Consider the following 25,096-nt stretch of genomic DNA (forward strand, 5'->3'; position numbering starts at 1 on the left):
CTGTGGTACATCCAGACAATGCAATGCAATACTATTAAGCATTAAAAAGTAATGAGCTATCAAGCCATTAAGGAATCTTAAATGCATATTATTAAGTGAAAAAAGCCAATCTTATAGGGCTACACACTGTATGGTTCCAACTATGTCACATTCTGGATAAGGCAAAACAGTAAAAGATCAGTGGTTGCTGGGGGTGGGAGGTAGGGAAGGGAGAGAGATGAACAGGCAGAGCACGGAGGATTTTCAGAGCAGTGAAAATACTCTGTGTGATATTATAATGGTAGATACATGCCATTATATATTTGTCCAATGCTATAGAATGAACACCAAGAGTGAACCCTTAGGTAAACTATGGACTTTGGGTGATGATAATTTTCAATGTAGGTTTATCCTTGGTGAAAAAATGCACCGTTCTATTGAGTGATGTTGATTATGGGGAGGCTATGCACTTGTGGGAGGCAAGGTTATATGAGAAATCTCTGTTCCTTTCTCCCAATTTTATTGTAAACCTAAGCTGCTCTAAAAAAATAAATATTTATTTTAAAAAATTACTAGGCATGCAAAGAAGCAGAAATGTATAACCCACAATGAGGAAGAAAATTAATCGACAGAGACAGACCCAGAAATGACACAGATGGTAGACTTAATAGATGAGGACTTTAAAATCTTAAAAGCAGCCAAAGGGGAAAAGAGACATATTACATACAAAAGAACAAAGACAATAACTAGAGCATACTTCTCACTGGAAACAATGCAAGTGAGAAGACATTGGGGCAACATCTCTAAAGTAGTAAAAGAAAAAAGTATCGATCTAGAATTCTATACTTAGCAAAAATATTGTTCAAAATTTAAAGTGAAATGAAGTCTTTCGAGTGCGGCCTCATTGCCTCCAAGTTAGTAAATGTCCAATAGCTTTTGTTTCATCACTCAATTGATATTTATTATATTATTTATATTATATTATAATATATATTATATTATATTTATATAATATAATATATATATTTATTATATCAATATTTATTATACCTGTGATATAACAGACACTAAGTGAGGCACTGAATTACAGCAAAAAATAAATTATAGAATGTCCCCGGAGTCAAGAAACGCCAGTCTCTTTTAACTCCCAAAACAACCCAGCAAAGTTGACATAGATATACTCATTTTACTAGTAAGCAAACCAGTGGTGGAGCTTGGATAGCAAACTAGGTCTTTCTTACTCCTAAATCTACATGCATTCCATTAAAAAAATTAAAATAACATGAGCCGCATAGCAGAGGGAGATCAGCTCGGTGCTTTGTGACCGCCTAGAGGGGTGGGATAGGGAGGGTGGGAGGGAAGGAGACACAAGAGGGAAGAGATATAGGAACATATGTATATGTATAACTGATTCACTTTGTTATAAAGCAGAAACTAACACACCACTGTAAAGCAATTATACTCCAATAAAGATGTAAAAAAAAAACATGATCCAGAACTGACTGACCTACACAGACAGCCATTTCTGCATAAAGGTATTCACCAATTCTTTGAAAAAGGAATTGAAAATAAGTATTTCTCAAAAGTCCACTGCATCATAGTCATTACATAAAATTATCCTTACACTGGCTGTATTCAGTTCTTGTTCCAGACCGTGGGGATGGAAATTCTCAACAAACCGTTTTAAAGTCATCAAAGAACATCTTGGATATTATTGCAGATAGAAAATATAACCTGCATAGCTATGGTATAGAGTAGCCATTAAGAGCAGAGACTCTAAAACTAGGATTCCTAGGTCAAAATCTTGGCTGTACTACTTACCAGATATGTGACCCTGGGCAGGTTATCTTCATAGCTCAGTTTCCTCCTCTGAAAAGCGGAGGTATTGACAATCGTATTTCCCTCATAAGCTGTATTAAAGGTTAAATAAGTTAATATGTATAAAGCATTCAGAACATTACATGTAGTCAGCATAACATAAGCATTAGCCAAAATATTATATCCAGATTGGTATATGTCTATACCTAGATTGGTGTATTATACCCAGATTGGCATAATGTTATACCTCAATTGCTGTCTCACCAAGATCCTGGTGCTCAGAAAGAGTGACTGAATAAATCAGTAAGTGAATGAACAGAAGTTGCTTTCACAAGGAGAGTTTCTGGGTAAGGGGCAATGCGTTACCCTTGCACTGGCAGAGATATACTATGTCCACCCCCAGGCATGCACATAAGCAGGTAAGTTGTTGAACCGTGAGATCTGAAGGGATCTCGGAAATCAACTGTCACTCACATAAAATCCAATTTAGATTTTTAAATATCTTGCTTATAGAAGCTCAACTCTGAGTTCACTTAACCGTGAATGAATATTTTAAACATTATTTTCTAGAGTGCCTCAGATTTCTTTTAAGTGGCATCAGAGGAGTAACTTTCAATTAATACTGAATATGTAGAATGGAACTGCTTAAGATCAATATCCACTTTTTTCCTTACTTTATAATTAATGGAGTGACTGCTCTGCTTTGGCAGCTACAACTTACTATGCAAGTGGGGAACCCCTACAGGGTGAGAATGGGAGAAGCAGGTGACATATACTACTTAAACAATACAGTAAGTACTTTAGAGTCTTCTCATTTTCCTGAGGCTTTGTTTGAAAGCTGCTGCCGCTGCTCCATTTTTACTCACGTTGCTAAGAACAGTGATTTAAGCATTATGAATTTGTTTTGCAATGAACTGAGACATGACTGTTGCAGTTTTTAGAAATGTTTAAAGAGGAAACCTCTTGGCTGCTGTCAGGGCACTAAAGGAAGCTGTGCTCTTTGGAGCTACCCTAAGGAGCTGGCAAAAAAAGGGCCAAGGGGAATGTATGTTATAACCTGAAAGAGTAGAGGAGAATGGAAAATGCAACTTGCTTCTGGAGCATCAAAGGTGTAGTCAGAAAACCTAAGTCCTAATCTGGAACGTGGGTATTCACAGTTGGTTTTGCCTACCCAGCAGCCATCTTTAATCTCCCTTAGAGTCCCTCATCTCTTGTTCTCAGCTTGTGGATTTCCAGTGGGACTGATCATGCCCATCCCAAGAATGACCACATAATTTATCCTTCAAACTGGAGTATTTTTGGTTTGTTTTTTATAGTGGTATTTTTTTAATATCTTTATTGGAGTATAACTGCTTTACAATGGTGTGTTAGTTACTGCTTTATAACAAAGTGAATCAGCTATACATATACATGTATCCCCATATCCCCTCCCTCTTGCGTCTCCCTCCCACCCTCCCTATCCCACCCCTCTAGGTGGTCACAAAGCACCAAGCTGATCTCCCTGTGCTACGCGGCTGCTTCCCACTAGCTATCTATTTTACATTTGGTAGTGTATATATGTCCATGCTACTCTCTCACTTCGTCCCAGCTTACCCTTCCCCCTCTGCATGTCCTCAAGTCCACTCTCTACGTCTGCATCTTTATTCCGGTCCTGCCCCTAGGTTTCATTAATTTTGTATCCTGCTACCAAATTCATTGATTAGCTGTAGTAGTTTTCTGGTAGCATCTTTAGGATTCTCTATATATAGTATCATGTCATTTGCAAACAGTGACAGCTTTACTTCTTCTTTTCCAACTTGGATTGCTTTTATTTCTTTTTCTTCTTTGATTGCTGTAGCTAAAACTTCCAAAACTATGTTGAATAACGGTGGTGAGAGTGGGCAAACTTGTCTTGTTCCTGATCTTAGTGGAAATGGTTTCAGTTTTTCACCATTGAGAACAATATTGGCTGTGCGTTTGTCATATATGGCCTTTATTAGGTTGAGGTAAATTCCCTCTATGCCTACTTTCTGGAGGGTTTTTATCATAAACGGGTGTTGAATTTTATCAAAAGCTTTTTCTGCATCTATTGAGATGATCATATGGTTTTTCTCCTTCAATTTGTTAATATAGTGTATCATAATGATTGATTTGTGTATATTGAAGAATCGTTGCATTCCTGGAATAAACCCCACATGATGATGTTGTATGATCCTTTTAATGTGTTGTTGGATTCTGTTTGCTAGTAATTTGTGGAGGATTTTTGCATCTATGTTCATCAGTGCTATTGGCCTGTAGTTTTCTTTCTTTGTGACATCTTTGTCTGGTTTTGGTATCAGGGTAATGGTGGCCTCATAGAATGAGTTTGTGAGTGTTCCTCCCTCTGCTATATTTTGGAAGAGTTTGAGAAGGATAGGTATTAGCTCTTCTCTAAATGTTTGACAGAATTTGCCTGTGAAGCCATCTGGTCCTGGACTTTTGTTTGTTGGAAGATTTTTAATCACAGTCTCAATTCAGTGCTTATGATTGGTCTGTTTATATTTTCTATTTCTTCCTGGTTCAGTCTCGGAAGGTTGTGCTTTTCTAAGAATTTGTCTGTTTCTTCCAGGTTGTCCATTTTATTGGCATATAGTTGCTTGTAGTAATTTCTCATGATCCTTTGTATTTCTGCAGTGTCACAAACTGGGGCATTTTGGAGACTACATTTTTTAAGATGACAATTACATAATTTTTGAAATATTTATTTACTGACCAACAAACTGCTTTTCTTCAATTGGTGGACCTCTAAAATTGTCCTATTCAAAAACTGTTTTCAAAAGTAAATACTTTATTTTTTAAATTTTTATTGAAGTATAGTTGATTTACCATGTTGTGTTAGTTTCTGGTGTACAACAGAGTGAATCAGTTTATACATACACATATATCCACTCTTTTTTAGATTCTTTTCCCATATAGGTCATTACAGACTATTGAGTAGAGTTCCCTGTGCTACACAATAGGCCCTTATTAGTTATCTATTTTATATATGGTGGTGTGTATATGTCAATCCCAATCTCCCAGTTTATCCCTCCCCCTAGAGTCACAGATATAGAAATATTTTCTAAAAAGAAAATTTGTGACCATTAGAGTAAAATGGGAGAAATTTTCTTTATGTTGATTTTCTGAACATTCAAAGTAACAGGCAGCATAATTATTCTTTACACATTGAATACTTCAGTTTCTTAACCATATCTGTCTCTAGCAAAATGTCAAAGTTGTTTTCTAAATAATTAACGGTTTTATCATTTTTAATGTTTTCATAAAATTGCCTGTCCTATTTTTCCAAATTGCATTATATGGTTAATCAGTTTGAAATTGTTGAACACTTCAGTTGACACTTGTCTGTAGATACTGATTATTAGTGGGCAGCTAAGAAAAAAGGTATGTCCTGATATTCTGAGGGTTTTTTAAATCTAACACTAACTTAATTATAAAAAATTGGGTTGTTCAGTTACTCAAACAGTGTATGTACAAAAAAATTGTATAAAATTTCACAAGTAAAGCTCTATTTTCATTAGTAGAATATCACAGCTTATTTGGATGCGATTTTGAATCATGTATACAATCAAACAATTCTGAGTAAAAAATTTGCTCCATGGTTTCATAAGTTAGTAAAAATATTGTTTTACCTTGACATTGTGTGGCACCAAAAATTGTATTTGTCTTACTATGTTAAGACAAATCATTTTATTTTTAATGTTGAACTTTTGAACTTAATTTACAACAAGAGTCACCATAATATCATATGATTCACCTTCATTAAAATAAATTTCCAAATTTATTTAGTTTCCAATAATTTGGGTAAAAAATTCAAACCATTACAGAAATTAACTAATTTTCTATTTGAAGCATCTCAGGACTTGGATATAAAGTTAGCACCACTTAACTCTTTGCAAAGTTCTTTTATTGGAGTCAACCCATTAACAGCTATCGTATTACTTTTTCTATTGCACGGGAAAACCTGGAAAAAAAGATGAGCCAGTTTCGTTTAGAAGAGAAGTCACTTGATCTAAATGAAGAGCCATGCTTCACAGAGTATATGCAAAAGCACCTATGGCCACAGCACACATAAATTCATCATTATTAGTCACAATATTATTAAAACAACTACTAACATTTGAAGTAGATTCTGATACTCCAGCAGATTTGTACCTCTGGTCATCATGTAGTCAGGGAAATATTATGGCCCCCATTGTGAATGATAAATGTCAACAAATATCTGGTACAAGTTAACCTTCATCATCAACTTTCTTGAGAAATGGAAATTCATTTTCTAACTTTTCGTTAAACATTCCCTTTAAGTTCATTGTTGTTAAAAGAATGTAAATATCATCGTAAAACAGAAAAGCATTACCTGACAATGAAATAAATAGTTGCAGATTCCACCACACAATAACTGAAAAAACCACAGTAGCAAGATCATGCAGATTACTCTCTGTGCTATACACACGCTTCCTCCACATTACTTCACTTAAACCTCACTTATAATTTCATTGATCCTGCCAGCTGGAGGCCTGGCACAAGCCACAGCACTTCTGTCTGGTACCTATAAACCACCTGACCAGCAGGGACAGCAGCATGGAATACTTACCCCACTACCACCCAAGACCAAAAAAGTTAGCAAGCCCTGGCAGCTCTTCTCCAAGCATCCTGCTTGCAGTCCTTGAGGGGGTGTTAGTTATTTTATGTTAGAAAAGGCTCAGGACTAGAGAATCATCATGACTGGGTGCCTTTTAAATTTAGCCATGGGCTAAAGTCAAAAGTCTGTTCACTATATATGCTTCTCTCATACAACTAGAGGAGTCCATGGTAAAAAGTAGAAGTGCAAAGTGGAGATCCACCAAACCCATTTTTTTGGTCACTGTTAATAATATTTTATTAAAAATAAAGAAACAAGGATAAATGCTAAACCGCTTAGGAAAGCCAACAGGTATAAATCTGGGGGCCATCTCATGCAAACCAGAACACATATAGGTGGGCACAGCTTCCAGCCTATCAGAACACTGCAACCTCTGGGTCACAGTGATTGGTTCAAAGTTGAACACATGACTCTTGTTGAACCAGTGAGAATGAGCTCCAGATGTTCTGCTGGAAGTCTTAGAAAAGAGCTGCTTCCTCTCCACTAGGGTTGCTGGGCTGGATCTGTCATTTTGTCACCAGTAGAAATAACCTGCCTGAGAATAAAGCCAACACAGAGAGGCAGAGCCACCTGATTCCTGATGATGTCAGTTGAGCAGCGGGTCCAGCTCTGCCCAGAAATAGATGAGACTTAGTCCTAGCTTTCATGAAGCTAATTATATTCTTAGGAAAACAAGTCAAACCAGGAGTCCATTCACAATTTAAGTTGATCATTTTGCGCTAAAGGTCATTAGCTTTTTATGATAAAATAACCACCCAGGCGAGGTATTTAGCAGCATCAGAGATCACCATGGGCTGCATTGGTGGGAAAAGGCTGCACGGAGAAGGTAAAACCTGAACCAGACTTTGAAGAGAGAGGAGCAAGAAGGGAGGACAGAGAATAGCCTGAGCAAAGTTCAAGGCAGGAATGAAAATGGCATTTGTGAAGCCATCTTGCTATTCACACAGTGCCTTTCATAATGCAGCTATAACTCAAGGCCCACTTTAAAGGCTTGAACAGTTGAAAGGGCCAAAGAGATGGTCAACAAGTATCAAATATCTACCTAGCGCCTATTAAGCCCAAGCAACTCTACTGGTGCCATGTAGAAAAGAAAAGAAGGATGGAACAAGATCCTTAGTTTTCAAGGAACTTAAAGAATTATTGATATAATCTATAAATGTTAAAAAAATTAATTCAGAATCATGTAATACTTCGCACATCCAAACATGAATAGGTGCAATGCTGTAAAGAAGTGCAGCTTATCCATTCTGCCCATTCAGAATCTTGAATATAAATGATAGGCAGGTCACTCTAATTCCTATCCTTTCCTTTAAACATCCTGGCATGGCTCTTTTTCAATATTTACATTCTGAAGAACAATGAAGACAGTAGCTGAGTAAAAGTAAACTCATCAATGAAATGATGATTACACACAGTTTTCTACACAGTTTTCTTGAGCTTATTTATATACAACTAAATGACCAAAACAGAAATATTTAACTATGGTGCAATTCTGGCTTTAACTACAATTCTCCTTATTAGGGAACAATTTCCTTAGGGAAAAAAACGTCCCTGTCCTGATCCAATTGTTTGTGTTCCTTGTTCAACATTTTTCAAGGACCTTCCTTTTATTCCCATGTTTACTCATATGTCAGGCTACACTGGAAGGATGGCTACATTGCACGGCATTTCACCAGCTCATTGAGAGAAATTCTGTTTCTCTCTCGGCCATTGCTCACAGGCTTCAGCATCCATATTTCTAAGCTGCAGCTATTATTACCACTGATTTGATACCACGTAGATCCATGTAATGGTGGAAATAAAGGAGGTTCATATTTGTCCAACTATACTCTGCAACATTTCCTGCTGCAGTGGCCACTTTCTCCACGTTGTGACATCAAATATCGGGCCAATAATGGGTTTTCGTTATATATATATATAAATTCTAATATATATGTATATATATACACATATATATATGTTCTAAACTGTTCTCAAGATCTCAAAAGGCTTCCACTATTTTGGAGGGAAAGGAAAATCAAACTACTGTTATTTACTGGGTTATTCTAGCAAATACTCCCTACCATCTACAAGTATCAGAGTTTTACTGTCTACCAATTTACTGTTCAGTTATTAGGGCAATATTGGCACTCGTTAGGGTGATATTGGACTTCCAATAATAAGTACCATGTCAATGGTGCAAACAAGAAATGCCACAGATGTCTACAAAAAGAGAAATCTTACTTCAGGGGTAGCTGTCCGTTCATTTACTCATCTATCGATTCAGGGAATATTTATCGATAACCTGCCACACGCCAGGCACAGAGCTAGGCACGGTGACGAGCCAGAGACATGACTTCTGTCATCATGGAGCTTGTAGTTTAGGTAGAGACATGTACAGGAAACAGTCACACAAATAGAGAGATCATTCAAAGTGTTATAAGTGCTGTGCAAAGTGCTATGAGAAAGGGCAACCAGTATGGGGAAGGGTTTAATTTAGATTTGGAGAGAAGTTAGGACTTGATTGAGCTATAGGCAATAATCAAGATTTATCATGATCAAAGGAGTATGAATAAAAACTAGGTTATCTAAATATTGGGGCCCTGTAAGAGGGTGTCAGACAACCAAAGACAATTATGACGACTTCTAGGTCCCAACAGGTGGTGACCCCTAGCAGGTCACAGGACTAAGGTGTCACAGATGAAGCCCTTCCAGAAGCTGGTGGCTCATCCCCTCTCTGACATAGGTTTGCTATTCAACTTCTCAGATTCACTCCCACCTGTGAAGTCCCCCAAACTATGATGGTGGCAAATCTCATTAGTTGTTTTAATAACAGTATTTGGGATACAAGTAGTCCCATCCAGGGGTCTTGCTGACTAGCACAGCAGTGGGTAAGAACTAGGGAAGTCTTGGAGTGAGCCTCGGTTGGTCAGTCACTTAGCCCTACTGGTCAGTCACTGAGTAATGACCCCAGTGTTCTTGCATCTGTTGCTGAGCCTGGGGGAGAGAACTAGTCAAGGTTGGCATTTTCTCAGCTCAGGAACAGCAAAGAGTAAAAGAGTAAAGGGGAAATGAGCATCCAGGGCATAATTCTAAACTATCCCCTCAGCACCCCTCCTCTCAATTAAACCAAAGGCAGAGTTTCTTTACTGCAGGATTTCTCCATGTCTTTCTTAAAATGCCTTCGTTTACTGTGAATCTCCAGGGAAGAAGTATATTATGCAATATTTTCTAATCTCTTACGACTAATGTGATAGACTGCAAAATTATTTGCCATGTTTCCATTTTCCCTCCCTGAAGGAAGAATATACATCTCTACACTGATGAGCTCAAGTATGACCATATGGCTTGGTTTGGCCAGTGCAATGTGGATGGAAGTGACATGTTATCACTGCCTGTAGCCATGTCTGTGCAGAAGTCTTAAAAGCCAGCTCATAGTTCCTCTTGTGTCTTCTCTCTACCAGGACAGTCATCAATATTCCAGAAACAGTCTGCTCTAATTCCTGGGTCTTGAAGTGAAGATGACACAGAGCAAACCTTTAACCATTCCATATGGACATGTAGTATGAGCAAGAAATAATGAGCCTGGGAATTCCCTAGTGGCACAGTGGTTAAGAATCCACCTGCCAATGCAGGGGGCACAGGTTTGATCCCTGGTCCAGGAAGATCCCACATGCCATGGAGCAACTAAGCCCATGCGCCACAACTACTGAGCCCACGTGCCTAGGGCCCGTGCTCCACAACAAGAGAAGCCACTGCAATGAGAAGCCCGCGCACCGCTACGAAGAGTAGCCCCTGCTCGCCTCAACTAGAGAAAGCCCATGCGCAGCAACAAAGACCCAACGCAGCCAAAAATAAATAAATAAAATAAATAAATTTATTTTTTTAAAAAAAGAGCCTTTGCAGTGTAAGCCCCTGAGGTTCTGTAATCATTTGTAATCAAGGCATAACACACTCGAAGTGTGATCCTCAACTCCTGTGAGCCCTCAGACGCTTTCAGTGTATCCAAGAAGTCAAAACTATTTTCATAATAATACTAAGGCATTGTTTGCCTTTTCCACCATGTTGACACTTACATTAATGATGGAAAAGTAATGGTGGGTAAAACAGCTGGTCCTTATCACAAATCAGAGCAGTAACACCAAACTGTACTAGTATTCATGGTATCCTTCACCCCCATGCACACATAGTTTTAAAAAATACAAGTTTCACTTTATCACTTAATGGAACAGAAAAAAGGACTACTTTTATTAAATCTCACCCTTGAGTACACATCTTCTTAATATTCTTTGTGATGAAATGGAAAGTGGGCATAAAGCTCTTTTGCTGCATACCAAAGTACTACGCTGTGTTGAGGAAGGGCACTTGTAATTGTTTTGAGTTGCAAGCTGAATTAGCCACTCTTTCATTTAAAAAATTCTTTTTATTTGAAAGGATGACTGACAAGCTATGGTTATTCAGACTTAGTCAATTGTCAGAGATTTTTCTTGCCAATAATACACTTCAGTGAATATTAGAATTCAATTAATATTAGAACATTAATGTTAGAATATTAGTATTCAAGTGAGTATTTGAATTTTCTTAAGCTTGTATCTGTCACTGTGATCTTGACACTTTTCTAATAAAGATTTTTTTCTGATGAGATCGGTGGTAATATTAATGAATGTGGTTTTCTGATATTGTATAATGAAATATGTCGCCACTTGGAAGATCGGTATAACTCAGTGAGCCAGTATTTTCCAAATGACCAATTTTGAAATTGGAAATGCATGGGTAAAAGACACTCAAAGTACAAGAGAGATCAATGAATTTTAATTTCAGATTTCACATTGCAACTAACCTCTTGAAAACTACCACTTGTTGAATTTTTATGTTGCATCAGAGGAGAATATCCACAATTATCTTAAATACTCCCGCCTTTCCAACTATATATCTGTGAGAAACCAGATTTTCTTCATAAATTTCAAACTAAACAACATATCATAGGAGACTGTAGAAGCAGATATGAGAATCCAGCTGTCTTCATTAAGCCAGCTATGAAAGATATTTGCAGAAATATAAATCAATTCTACTCTTCTCATTAACACTTTTGGTTTGAAAACTATAAATATTTTTCAACATGATTTAACATGTAATGAATGAATGGGCTTACCGTTTTAAAGGAATTAATAAATACATGTGTTTAAGTTTTGTTTTACTTTTATACGGTAAGTACCAATAGATATAACATACTTGAACAAAAGCTCTTTGGGGTCTTCAATAATTTTAGGAGTATAAAGGGGTCCTGAGAATCAACGTTTAAGAACTATTGCTGTGTGGTCAAGGTCAAGAGCCATGAAGGAGACAGAAGCCACAGGGAAACTTGAACAGGGAAAGCTTAACATAAAAGTTACTAACCATAAAGGATTTTTCAACATAATAATGAAGTAACTATAAAAATGAACCAAGAACTCTAAATAATGCCCTAGACCAAGGAAGAGTAACAAAGGAAGGACAAAATCTTGCAAGACAGGGCCTGTCCCCACAGCTGGGATTCAGAGGAAAAGCTGTGGCTGAAGCACACTGGATGGCCAAGAAGGCCTTGGGCTAGAGCTGGCCCACAGTCTCAAGGTGAGCAGGAAACACCCCTCCAGAGAGCAGAGGGGCAGGCTGCAAGGTTGTCCGGGCAGCAGGTAGCACAAACCCTGAGTGCAGAGTGTCCACATCAGGACGACTATGTGAGGCGATCACCAGGCTCCTCAGGGGCTGTGAGCTTGCAGGGGAACCGCATGCTCTGGGCTTGCAGCTGGGGAATGAGTGCTGCTGACAAGGGTGCATCAGAAGCAAGAAGAAACAAACGCAAGAGCATCTCCTTCCTCCTGCAGTGACTCTCCTGCGCTCTCTACTGACAAAGCTGAATATCACAGCCGCTACAAAGGAGAATTACTGAAAGCTCCATGACAGAGCTAGTAGTAGGGTGAATTCGGAACTGAGAGTGCTGACTTAAAACACACCACATAAACCCTTTTTATTTCATCTATTCATAGTTCCAAAAATAATGTTCTGGGGACCACAGTTTAAGAAAAATTGATCTTTGTATATTGTAGACTTGTTCTGAGCCTCGTATCCCCCTTGTACGTATTCGTTATTGTGGAATTCCAAAATTCGCTTGTCAACAACCACATCTGGAAAGCACACTGCTTAGGAAGGCTGCCAAGGGCCAACAACTGGGTGTGTATGCGTGCGGGTTAAATTCTACAGCAAGATTTTTTTTAGTGCAGAAAGCAAAAAAGATCTGATGAATCATTAATAAGGGCAATTTAGCAAAATATATCAACAAGTTCTTGCATTCAGTGACAATGATTTTCCCATTAGCCCAGATCTCTGGTTACACTGGCTTTGAAAATGGCCAGCTTGCACAACCCCTGCACTAGTGTTTCCACAGCATAGAAATAAAAATCCAAAAAGCTAGAGATACAACACTGGCTGTTCTTCATTTCTCACAGAAAGCTGTCAAGGTCTATTTCTCATCCTTCAAGCACTAGCTCAAACATATAGTCTTCCCACCATGCCCTCCGGCCCCCTCACCCCATCAATGAATCTCTCTCTCCTCTAGACCCTGGCTTTCTGTTGTTTATGCCTCCATTGAAGCACTTACCCAGGCTAACCTGTTTTGCAGCTAGTTATGTCTGCATCTTTCTCTCCCACTGCACTGTGAGTTCCTCCAGGGGAGGGCACATGCCTCATTCATCTTTGCATCCCAGAGCCAGACATCTGACTTGATGTGGTAAGCCCCCAACCCATACATGTTGAGCCAAATTTGTTCACTTCAAGTGAATGAAGGACGGGAGCTTGAAGTCTCCCGATTATCACTCCCAGCTTGAAAAGGAGCCTGGCCACAGACAGGCACTCAGCTGCTTTCTGCTCTGAGCAATCTTCAAGGCATTTTGAAAACAGTGGTCTTCAGGGGGATTCTTCTGAGTTGGGCAAAGAGTAGAGAATTTATTTGAGAATTCCAGAAAGCAGAAAGTTTATATGGTAATTCAAAACCCAGAAGAAATAATCAGGCACTATTTAATGCTGTAATTCTCTTGCAGCTTATCTTGATTCATTGCTTCCCTTCTCACCTCCCACCTCAAGCCTTGATCCCCCGTAACATAAGACAGGACTATTTGTCTGGATATAAGATATTTTGCTGATAGCATAGAATGCTCCCCACCCTATTTAAAACCCTCCTAAAGAGTCTCTGCTGGTGAAGATCAACTGGATTATGAGGCAGTAACAAATATCAATAAATTTCTGGGCCTTAACACCTTAATAGTTTATTTCTCATTTTGCAAAGTCCACTATGGGTCCAGGCAATTCTCCAGGGCAGCTGTGACTAATGCATTAACTCAATGATGCAGGTGACTCACCCGGTGCCTCTGAGACAAGGTGAAGAAGAGAGAGCATGGATATTTCATGTCTGCACGTCCTTTGCTTTGACTCAGAAGTGACACATGCTGTTTCAGCCACAGCCCCTCGGCCAAAACTAGACAGGTAACCCCACTAATAGGCATGAAGGCTGGGAAGCGCTGTCCTCTGTGGACCCAGGAAGGAGAAGAAACCAGATATTAGTGAGCTCTGGTGCAATCTACTTCCAAGGCTTCACAAGGACTTTATATGTTAAAAATGTGCAAGTGCCCTTCCTATCAAGCCTGTTCCCCTTGTGAACCTCTACACATAACTGGCAGAGGGAAGGCAGAGGGAAGAGGCAGCTTGCTTCTCTCACCTTTGCCTTCTGTCCTAAAACACACCTAAGAAGCCAGGAAAGTTGTCCTCAGCATCTCCTGAATCAGACACCGCAACTGCACAGAGCGGAAGGAAGAAGTGTATCCCCCTCCTTTTCTCATCTATGATCTTATTTACCTGGAGTCATGTTCCTGTGACAGAGGGGTTCTAACCAGCTAGGTAGTTAGAAACAAAGCAAGTAGTCGAATAATTGCCCCTTCCAGGACATATGGCCTTGAAGAGTTCCATGACCAGGAAAGGAAGAAAGAATTAAGTTTGAAAGGTTTCAGCTTTCTTTCCAACTTCAATAACTAATTTTATTTTAACGTTATACCCTATTTTGATTATTAATATCATAACTCAAAACCTCCAATAAATATTCATAAATACTTACAATATACCTGACTGCATAAAAAGGAGAACCACGCATTTTTTGAACAATTATGATGTTCCAAGTTTCACAGTGTATGCCCTTTACAAATAATAAATTATTTTATCCTTTGCACCACACTTTGAGGTTGTCATGTTTGCTCCCATTGTAGAGCCAAATAAACTGTGGTTCAAAGAATTATGTCGTTTGTCCCAGATGATGGCTGGTAATAGTGGGAAAGGGGGATCTCAACCCACATCTATCTGGCTCATAATAAGGGAATCCCACATATTCACTTCAAATTAATTAGAACTTATAAGTTGTTGGCTTACAGCCTGATTTTTAGACTTTATATACTTGAAAAGTATAATCAAGAGATTATTCATTCACTGGAATCACTAGAGTTCTATTTGAAATTTGAAAGAATGTTAATCATCTTGTTTGTGTACTATTCATTATGCCATGATGATCTTTTCAACTACATCAAATTTCCTTTCTCTCAAATAACTCACTGAACAGAATGCAGTTCTATTATATGGTCCAGAGATGCCATGTAACTCCAACCCCAGGATTAAATGAAATCATGCTCACTTAACAAAGTGTCCATAACAAAGTAAGCAGTTTATAAAAAAGATCAACTATTATGTTATTTGGCAAGGTTGTAGAACATTGGATACTTATCTCATATAATGAGTACAAATCTGAAAATAATAAAATCCTAATACTCTGGTAGAAGTATAAATATCATAAACCTGATAGAACTGAGATGTAGATGGAGATCATTATACATGTGTCCAAAGCAGCAAGTCTTTAGCTTCAGACTCATGAGCTTAACATAAGCAATGGTGGGTTCAATTATGGAAGAGCAAAAACAAATTTAGAAACATCCTGAAATGTTGGAAATGTATTGGCAAAATTCCGACTAAAGGACAAGATGTAAATAATATTGTTGGACTTTTTGAGAACAAACCCTCCCTTATACTAGATAAGCCTGATGTTTAGACTTTCTTACATTTGATTTTATACCCATTTTCAGTAGCCACTATACACACTCTTCGGATAATGCCAGTGTGTAGTTTTGTACTGTGTCCCAGCATCCAAAGCAGTACCTGGCACATAGTAGGCTCTCAGCAGATATTTGATGAATAAATAAATGACCAGATCTACATAGGAGAAGAGATGTGGCAGTGAGAGAAAAGTATTTCAAAAGGTGGAGCTGAGCTCTTCTTGGGGAGAGAACTGCCTGTTTTTTGGATGATACAGTGATGGGACTTTTATTTCTGGCAGGATGGCAGACGAGGTACTTTGACCTACATTTCCAATGAAGAATCACTAAAATGTGAAATGAAATCTTTAAAAAGTATCTTTTAAATGCAACACTAGGTCGGGCTTCCCTCATGGCGCAGTGGTTAAGAATCCGCCTGCCAATGCAGGGGACACGGGTTCGAGCCCTGATCCGGGAAGATCCCACAGGCCACGGAGCAACTAAGCCCGTGCGCCACAACTGCTGAGCCTGCACTCTAGAGCCTGTGAGCCACAACTACTGGGCCTGTGTGCCACAACTACTGAAGCCCGCGTGCCTATAGCCCGTGCTCCACAAAGAGAAGCCACCGCAATGAGAAGCCTGCACACTGCAACGAAGAGTAGCCCTCACTCGCCACAACTAGAGAAAGCCCGCGCATGGCAATGAAGACCCAATGATGCCAAAAATAAATAAATAAAATGTATTTTAAAATAAATAAATAAATAAATGCATCATTAGGTAAGCTGCGACAGATGCAAGGAGTGTACAGAAACAAAAACAAATGAGACAAAAACAGGAGGTAATTGAGCTCTAAAACTTTCACTGAAGTTTTCTGCTGCACCCCACAGACCCTGAACTTTCCTGGGTGATGGGCTGGGAAGAAGGGGTGGGAGGCAAAACCAAGTCTGCTCAAGGTGGCCAATTATTATTTTTACCCCTTTCTAACGCTGGCTGCATATAAAGCTACATATAAAGCTGGTACTACAAAGGGCTATAACTCACTTGTAGAGAAGAACTAGAAATTAATTTGTTGTTCAGAAGGGGACTATCTGAAAGGGGGGAAGGTGAGTGGAAGGTCTTAGAGTGAAACCCAGACTCTGTGACCCCTCTTCCCATTGGGTGATGAAGCCTACTTGCTTTCAGATGTTTTATCCAGGATACCTCCAAGCTCCAAGTTCACGTGAGGTTTCTTCCCAACTCAGTGTTTTAGTTCAAGGATTAAAAAGTAGAGCAGTGCACTCATTTTAAGGAAACGGCTCATCTTTCTTTACTGTATCAACATTTGTTTTCCTTCGCTTAACCACGAATATGGAAAATGGTCACCTGCTCAAGATTCTCTCTACTTTATAGAAATCCGCTGCCCTTGATTTTGGTGTGATTTGGTGAGAATAGCACATTGCTTGGAGAAGCCACTGGTGACTGGCTATGATGGTCATTAAGACATCACACAGGGGTTTGCTGTCACGTTCAGGGTGTGTTGAAAACTCAGCCCTGGGTTTGACAGACACTTTTAGAGTATTGGAGAAATTACATCTCTTCATATTCAAACCTCAGTATTCTATTGATGCCTCCCAGGAACAAGGGGTGCGATTAAAGTTTCTGCCAAAATAATCAACTTGCTATAAACAATAGAAGAGGACATTGATATGCCAGTGAGTGAGAGGGAAAACAAAGGAGAGGAAATAGATTTTCAAAAGGCACCAAGAAAAAACAGAGCATTCAATTCAGTTAGACTCTACAGAAATCTACTGAACATCTATGTGTAGGTCACAGGACAGGACGAGGCCTGGGCGTAAAAAAAAAAAAAAAAAAAAGACCAGATAACATCTGGATGCACACACTCCATTCTAGTGCCATAGTCAGTGCTTCTAACAATCCATCCCACATTTTTGTAAATGTCCTTATTGAAATATAGCTGACTTACAGAAAAGCCCATGAGTGTACAGCTCTATCAATCTACACAAGGTAACCCCTACTTGGATCAAGAAACAGGATATTACCAAAATTTATTTGCTGCCTTGGTTGTCCTCTGATGCCTTCAAACAGCTGTTTTTGTAATGTTTCCAGCTTGGCTATTTTTGCTATTGGCAGGGTTAGTCTCTTATCAGCTAGCTGCACCCTCATCCTTCAGCAGAATTTCATTATGTACTACTGAATTCTCGCAAAACCCTGTGAGGTGGCATCATTATCCTAATTTTCAATTTTAGCATACTGAGTTTCAGAGACACGCACTTTACTCAAGAACACCAGCTGGTAAGTATCAGAGCCAAGGTTTAAACTCCAGGATTGACTCAGAGCACATGCACTTAACCACAATAGTATAGTGCTTTTCAAATAAGACACAGCCTGTGCATTAGAAGCTCACAGTCTTGAAGATATATTATAATATTACATGTAAATTTGGGTACCAACTTCTTTGTCTATCATATGCACATATATATTCTATACAGATGAATTACACAACATATATTGTCTCATTTAACCATACAGTGTATTGTCTCATTTAAGCACTGTAACAACCCTATGAGGTAGAAATTATTCTTCATGTATTATGGTTGTTAAGCGACTTTCCTAAGCATGTCACCAATAAGTAGCCTGACTCCAGAGCACTGGCCCCTCCCAGCTCTCTGTCAATCACCCGTCCCTCACCCACACCACCCATGTAGTCTATGGATGTCTGTGGAATAAAAGAATGAAAGATGTCAACACTCACTGGTGACTTAAGTTGACAATAAAACAGGACAATACCGTTGTTCTGAGATCATTCACAAAAATGGAATGGGATGTGCTTAAATGTCAGCCCCGGTGAGAAGAGACAAAATCCCTTGATCGAGTTGCCTTCTCATTCTTTATCAGCAACTAGGAACTGGCGTGACCTATTTGTCTTGATGCAACCCTCTTCTTACAGGTCCAATCGATGTCATTCTTTAATCTAAGAAGGGAGGCATTCAGAGAACGGAAACTAGCAGGTTCCTGAAGGCCAGCTATGTGTGTGCAGGAAACTATCAATACAGTTCATCATTTCATCCCCACAAAGAACCTGTGAGGTAGGTGTCAGTGCTCCCATTTTACAGATGAGAAATCTGAGAATCACAGGGGTGCAGTCATGTGTCCAAATTCACACAGATAGAAGCGGAAAGACTTGGGAATTGGATTCTGCCATCCACTTCAGTCACATTCCACTGTAGGTCTTCCCCACTGTTTTGGAACCTTAAGGTCTTCAAAGGCAGTAACTGTCTTGAATCACCAGGAAACCACGCAGTGCTGGCACACAGGAAGACTGACCAGTTACCACTAATAGATCTCTGAGGCCCAGTGCTGGCATCATGCCAACTCCCTGCCAGCTTTGTAGACTTGAAACTCTGCCTCGTATTCACTTCCCATCCTAAAACGACTCTCGATTAGTTTGTCCTCTTGATAAGTACCTGTTCTCTTAAAACTCAAATTCTCTTTCATATTTTATCCTTCTGCCCCTGGGGAAAGGTTTCTCATTTCCCTGCTCAGACAGCCGGTTTAGGGAAGTTGTACCCAGGAAGGAGATCTGCTTGTCCACTGCACTGCCAACCACGAACACGAGCTACATTTGGAATTCACAGCACAGGAAAACATCCAGCCCGCTAACAAAGCATCTGCAGAGGCTCATAGAAAACCAGATACAACATAATCCTTTTCTTGTGCTAATTACACTCTCATTTACATCCTCACCAAATTAATTCTCTTTGTTTCAACCTTAACTAAAGTCAAGGAAGCCTTCTTGGGCAACATTATTCACATCTATTTGACAACCCTAAAATGACAAAATGCTCTAATTCCATCCGCTGATAAAAGCCAATCTGACACCAACACTAACCTGTTATTTTTCAAATAACAATGGTAACATTTAATTAGAATTTAACTTGGCTGCTTGCTTTCACTTAACAACGTACATACACTGGTGGTTCCCTGACCAAAGGAAATATTGACATTCAGTGTAAATGCTGCATTTTTAAAAGAGCTGCACACTAGTCCTGTCTAATTATGCATAACATTCTGCTATTAAGTGCTAGTATTTCAAGTGGCTTGAAGGGTCACCTGGTCTTTAGTCCTTCCTATTATGATTGCAGGTTATGTTAAGTCTTTGTGGGGCTACCACTATTGCCTTGTAAAGCTTACTTCTACTGGCAGACCCTACAGAAGTCCTCCCAAATGACTGATTATATCTCTTGATCCCATTTTAACTAAAAAAGATAATATAAGAAAGCATCTAGCATCTGGCACACAGTAGGTGCTTAGTAAATGGTAGCTGTTGGCATAGTAAATGTTTCATAAATACTTTGGGATTCAATCATTACCATAGTCTTGAGTATTGATCAGAGAAGTTCTCTTTCCCCTCCTGGAACTCCTTACATCATCTGTAACATTCACCCATTGGTTTATTCATGCCACACACATTCACAGAGCACCTGCTCTGTGTCAGGCACTCATTCTCTCTAGATATTGATCCCCAAGGAAATGCTGTATGCTATATCTCCCTCTTAGAGATTCCCATTGCATATATTAGAGGTTCTAAGAAGTTCTATAAGAAATACATAGACAGATAAATGAGAGATAGGCAAAAAATGGATGGATGGATGGATAGATAAATTGATTCTCAGTATTTTCCTTACTTGTGGAAACTTTAAAAATATCTTTACCATCTCTTTTTTATTGAAGTATAGTTGATGTACAGTATTATATAAGTTACAGGTGTACAATATATTGATTCACAATTTTTAAAGGTTATATTTCATTCATAGTTATTGTAAAATATTGGCTATATTCCCTATGTTATACAATATGTTCCTGTGGCTTATTTTATACATAATAGCTTATACCTCCTAATCCCCTACCCCTTTTTTGCCCCTCCCTCCCTTCCCTCTCCTAGCCAGTAACCACTAGTTTGTTATCTATTATCCGTGAATCTGTTTCTTTTTTGTTACATTCAGGAGTCTGTTGTATTTTTTAGATTCTACCTATAAGTAATCATACAGTATTTGTCTTTCTCTGACTGACATTTCACTTAGCATAATGCCCTCCAGATCCATCCATGTTGCTGCAAACCGCAAAATTTCATTCTTTTTTATGGCTGAGTAGGAACGCTTTTTGTCATGAAGACCTATTACCACCCTGAGACAATGGTGTTCTTAGGAACACACTTTGGGAAAGAGTGCAGGTGCATATCCATTACAATGCCCCATACCCCACCTACAGGCATACTTATCCATACATTATAAATTTTCAGAGCATACTCATTAAATTTGATACTGGACAATATAACTGATGCAACAATGAGTTTCAGGTGAGGCCTGAGCTCTAGCATCAAGACCACCCTATCTCTAAAATGCTATAACCAGGCATGTTTGCCCATGACAACCAATTTGAGAACTGGCCTTCAAGCCAACACAGACATGACTAAAGACCCAGCTGGTCCATTAAGTCCACTGCATAACGTCTCTGGGTCTCAGAGTGTCTAGTGGGGATTAACTGAGATAATCCACAAGGAAGACCAAAACTTCCCCTGAGATATTTGCAAAGGCTTTACTCTCTCGGGTCCCTCTACTTGGTCCAACCTATAACACTGTCCTGACACCTGTTCTGTTCACAATCTGTCCCTCAAGACCTGGACGTGTAAGTCAGTCTTTCCCTTATTTAGGAAGAGGAGGGGCCAGGGATAAAATGTTGGCCAGTGGGAGCCAATAACGTTTTTCAAGCTCAGGTTCACAAACGTATAAAGCATTTTTATCCCACCCCAAGCATGAGACCAGATGAAGGAGTGACAAGGCAAGAATGAAAACAACTCTAGATTAGATATCAACATCCTGTTCTTTAAATGTACCTCAGCCTCACACCACCTGTATGAGGCTGTGCATCACCCTTCCCAGTAATTCTTCTCATGCTTTTACATAGAACAAGTCAGTGTTTTCCAGCACCCACTTCCAAATTAAACTCCACGTCTACCTGCTCTCAGAAGGGTTTTCCCATGGCACGACCTGCCCTCATTAACAGGCAATTATACATAAACAACAAGGTCCTACTGTATAGCACAGGGAACTACATTCAATATCCTGTGATAAGCCATAATGGAAAGAATATGAAAAAGAATATATATATATATATATATGTATAACTGAATCACTTCGCTATACAGAAAAAATTAACACAACATTGTAAATCAACTATACTTCAGTAAAATAATTTTTAAAAAAAAAAAACAGGCAATTATGCCCTCAGATAGCAAAGCTTTCCTCTACCTGACCCTTCAAATACACAAATCCCTAAGGAAGCTGGTGTCATGGCTGTAAATGTTCTCTAAGGAAGCAGCTGGGATGTGAGACAGTATTTCCCAAACTTCAGTCATTCGTGATTTCACCATATATTTATACCATCTCTACTCTATGACAGAATAATGGTCCCCAAAAGGTATTTATGTCCTAATCTCAGAACCTATGAATATGTTCCCTTACATGGAAAAAGGGATTTTGCAGATGTAATTAAATTAAGGATCCTGAAATGAAGAAATTATCCTATATTATTTGGGTGGGCCCGATGTAATTACAAGGCGCCTTATAAGAGGGAGACGAGAAGGTCAAAGTCAGAAAAAGGAGACGTGACAACAGAAGCAGAGGTTGGAGTGATGCAAGGAAGGGATCTCAAGCCAAGAAAGGCACCATTAGAATCTAGAAAAGGCAAGGAAACAAATTACACCCTTCACAAAAATTAGCTCAAAATGGATCACAGACCTCAATGCAAAATGCAACTTTAAAACTCCTAGCATAGGAGAAAACCTAGATGACAGGTATGGTGATGCCTTTTTAGATAAAACATCAAAGATACAGTTCATGAAAGGAATAACTGATAATCTGAATTTCTAGGGGATGCTGTGTGCCCAATAGCCTCTAGAAGGAATGCAGCCCTGCTGATCCCTTAATTTTAGGACTTCTGACCTCCAGAGCTATAAAATAATAAATATGGGTTGTTTTCAATCACTAAGTTTGTGGTAATTTGGTACAGCAGCAATAGGAAACCTATTTTAGGTAATGTATTTTTTCAAGACTACCTTTTCAAGAGCAGGGTTAGGTTTACCTAAAAATTGAAAGGATGGTACAGAGATTTGTCATAAACTCCCAGCCCACACACATGCATAGCCTCCCCGTTAGCAACATCACTCCCCAGATTAGTACCTTTTTTTACAGAGGATAAGCTTACATTGATACATCATAATCACTCAAAATCCATAGTTTATCTAAGGGTGCTATGGGTTTGGACAAATGTGTAATGACATGTACCCATCAGTATGATATCATACAGAGTATTTTCACTCCCCTCAAAATCCTCTATGCTCTGCCCATTCATCTCTTCTCCTACCCACCCCCGCCACCAACACTGATCTTTTTATTACCTTCACAGTTTTGCCTTATCCCAAATGTGATATAGTTGGAATCATACAGTCTGTAGCTCTCTCAGATTGACTTCTTTCATTTAATAATATGCATTTAAGTTTCCTTCATGTCTTGTCATGGCTTGACAGTGCACTTCTTTTTAGCACTGAGTACTATTCCATTGTCTGGATGGACCACAGTTCCTTTATTCATTCACCTACTGAACGACATCTTGGTTGCTTCCACGGTTTGGCGAGTATGATTAAAATTGCTCTAAACTTTCATGTGCAGGGTTTTGTGTAGACGTAAGTTTTCAACTCCTTTGGGTAAAGACCAAGGAGGGTGATTCCTGGATCGTACCTGAGAGTATGTTTAGTTGTGTGAGAGACTGCCGAACTGTCTTATAAAGTGGCTGTACCACACTGCATTCTCACCAGCATATGGTGTCGTTGTTTCAGATTTTGGCCATTCTAATAGGTGTGTGGTGATATCTCATTGTTTTAACTTGCATTTCCCTAATGACATATGATATGGAACACCTTTTCATATGCTTATTTGCCAGCTGTATATCCTCTTTGATGAGGCATCTGTTGAAGTCTTTGGTCCATTTTTTAATTGGGCTGTTTGTTATCTTATTGTTGTTTTTTAAGGGTTCTTGGTATATTGGCTAACAGTCCTTTAACAAATGTGTTTTTTGTAAATATTTTCTCCCAGTCTGTGGCTTTTCTTCTAATTCACTTGATATTTTTGTTATCAAACACAAGTCCATGTGCCTGAAGCACAGTGAGACCAAACAATACCAAAATGTCAGAGCTGGGAACAGAGAAAGGGTTATTGTAGGCCCATGAAAGGAGACGGGTGCTCATGCCTTAAAAACCCTGCACTCCTCGAAAGCTTCCAGCAAAGCCCTTTTATAGGAAAGGTGAGGGAGGGGCATGGTTAGTTGCTGCAAACCTCTTGGTGTCAGAGCCTTTTTTTAAGGTCAGGTCACGGTCAGGTCACACAGTTCCCATAAATCTCCTCCAAAACAAAGGTTATTCTCTGTTCTGACAAGGGGCAAGGTCCCAAGGCTCAACTTTTCCCCTCTGAGGTCCAGGCCCTGGCTAAGAGGAGAGGGTCGCTGCACGGGCCGGGTACCCGGCCCAGGAGCATTCGTCCAGCACCCAGTCTGGATCCTCCTGCACGGGCCCAGGCCTGACTAAAGAGGCAGATCTCAGCTGTCGGCGCCCTCAGGGCCAGGTCCCCAGACCCTGCCCAGCCGTCATCACTGAGGGAGCCAGGCACCCAGGATCTACCGGTCCTTAGGCTTTTCATTTAAGCTGGAGAGAATCACCTGTATAGGCTCAAATGGAGCAAATACCCAGCAGGTGAATTCCCAGCTCCCAGAGGCCCTTCTCTGAGAAAAGCCCTAACCACAGGGGTGGACCTCAAGGAATGCTGTGCAGTGTCCTTACACCTTAACCCTGACCTCTGGCCACCTCCTGGGAGCAGACAACTCATCTCAGCTGTACCAAGTTTTGAAAATTGAACGGAGAGACGGAAGCTGGTTGAAAATGTTACCTTAATGGCCGTGTCCATATACTCCAGTTGCTGAGGCCTCCGTGGATTGTGACCCATGGTGACTGCCACCACCATCAGGTCGACGAGGTGGGGATGGGGGGAGAAGGGTCACCGCTGCTTCAAGGCCTAGGCCCGGCCAGGCGGCGGCCGTGGTGAGGGCTCTGCAGCTCTATAGGACACAGCCCTCAGGCTCTCCCCGGGACCCTCAGCTCACCCGCCGGCCTCAAGGCCAGAGGGCCCGGAGGGTCCCGGGGAGAAGGCTGCAATCCGCCTCTTCCCGCATTCTCTGCCGCGAGGCCCACACTGACTGCCTGCACAGCCGTACCTCCGCCCGCGAGACTCAGAGTCTCGCGATAACAGCTGCATGCCCGCTCCGCCTCTATTACATTTCCTTTCACAGAGCAGAACTTCTTAATTTTAATGAACTCCAGCTTATCAATTATTTCTTTCATGGATCATGTGTTTGCTGGTGTATCTAAAAATGCATCACCATAACCAAGGTCATTTAGGTTTTCTCCTATGGTATCTTCCAGGAGTTTATAGTTTTGCATTTTACATTTAAG

General features: G+C 39.8%; 1 long non-coding RNA gene across 2 annotated transcripts in view; it reads right to left on the reverse strand.

Annotated features, from left to right (window-relative positions):
* The window catches only part of LOC309961553, a 69,754-nt gene that overhangs the window by 32,473 nt on the left and 12,185 nt on the right, over nt 1-25,096 (reverse strand). For both annotated transcript variants that reach the window (XR_014326193.1, XR_014326194.1), the window contains exon 3: nt 1,801-1,889. This is a non-coding gene — a long non-coding RNA (uncharacterized lncRNA). The remainder of the gene's footprint in view (nt 1-1,800; nt 1,890-25,096) is intronic.

The sequence above is a fragment of the Leucopleurus acutus genome (assembly GCF_964270905.1).
Source record: "Leucopleurus acutus genome assembly, chromosome: 4".
Lineage (NCBI taxonomy): Eukaryota > Metazoa > Chordata > Mammalia > Artiodactyla > Delphinidae > Leucopleurus > Leucopleurus acutus.